The sequence below is a fragment of the Cynocephalus volans genome, chromosome 5, assembly GCF_027409185.1.
Source record: "Cynocephalus volans isolate mCynVol1 chromosome 5, mCynVol1.pri, whole genome shotgun sequence".
NCBI lineage: Eukaryota > Metazoa > Chordata > Mammalia > Dermoptera > Cynocephalidae > Cynocephalus > Cynocephalus volans.
Window position 1 is genome coordinate 135,445,516 of NC_084464.1, and position 943 is coordinate 135,446,458.

The 943-nt window shown below is 33.2% G+C and overlaps 1 non-coding gene across 1 annotated transcript; it reads right to left on the reverse strand.

Annotated features, from left to right (window-relative positions):
- Positions 1-574: 574 nt before the first annotated feature.
- On the reverse strand, positions 575-636 carry LOC134379351 (U7 small nuclear RNA). The gene has a single exon (XR_010023751.1). It is a non-coding gene; the product is annotated as a U7 small nuclear RNA (small nuclear RNA).
- Between the last annotated feature and the right edge of the window lie 307 nt (positions 637-943).

Consider the following 943-nt stretch of genomic DNA (forward strand, 5'->3'; position numbering starts at 1 on the left):
GAGGAAGGTAGAGAGTTTTTCTTTCTCTGCTTTTTCTCAGTTACCTTCAGTTCAAAATAATCAATATGCCAAAGTATAAGGGTCCTTCAGAAGTTAATGGAAAAATAGAATTAAAAGATAATATGAATCTTTCCATAACCTTTTTGAAGTACCCTTGTATTATACTTTGGGGTGGCATATTCTGATCTCCTTTAATCTTTTTACATATCGAAGATCTTCCAGATTATTTAACATATTTTTGAAATCTATGTTCATCTTAAACACATTCTTCAATCACCACCTCCTGTATTCTCTGTTCTAATTTGGGCCACTTGGTTTCTAGGTCTTTTTTGCAGCTGGCAATTGAAATTTCTTTTTATTTCATTCCTCAGGCAGTTCTTCTGTTGGATTCCTGTTTTCTTTTGCTGCGTTATATCCCCAAGTCACACAAGGAAGGATAAATAGAGAGAAACTTTCTGAGTCATTAAATATATTAATTTGCTTTCATTTATGAATAACAGTTTGGCTGCCTATAGAATTCAGGCTCAAAATAATTTTCCTTGAGAACTTTGTGAGGGGGGATGAGGTGGGGGAGGGGAGTATTCCAGTAAAGACTGGAAAACCTGCTAGACAAATTCAGAAGGAGCTGTAACACTTCCCTGAGAACTTTGAAGTCTTGTTCCTCTGTCTTCTAGCATAAATAATATTCATGAAACGTGTGATGACAATCCTATGCTTATTTTTTGGTAAATATCCTATTAATTCTCCCTGCAAGCTTTATGCTAGAAATCTTAAAATTTCAACAGAATATTTCTTGACACATGATGAGTAATTTCTTTCTGAAAAGAGATTTTCTACTTCAGGGAAATTTTCTTTTATTATTTATTTGATTATATTTTTCCCCTTTTTTGTCTTTATCCTCACATCTTGGATGAGTTATGTATTAATAGGTTTCTAGATCTAT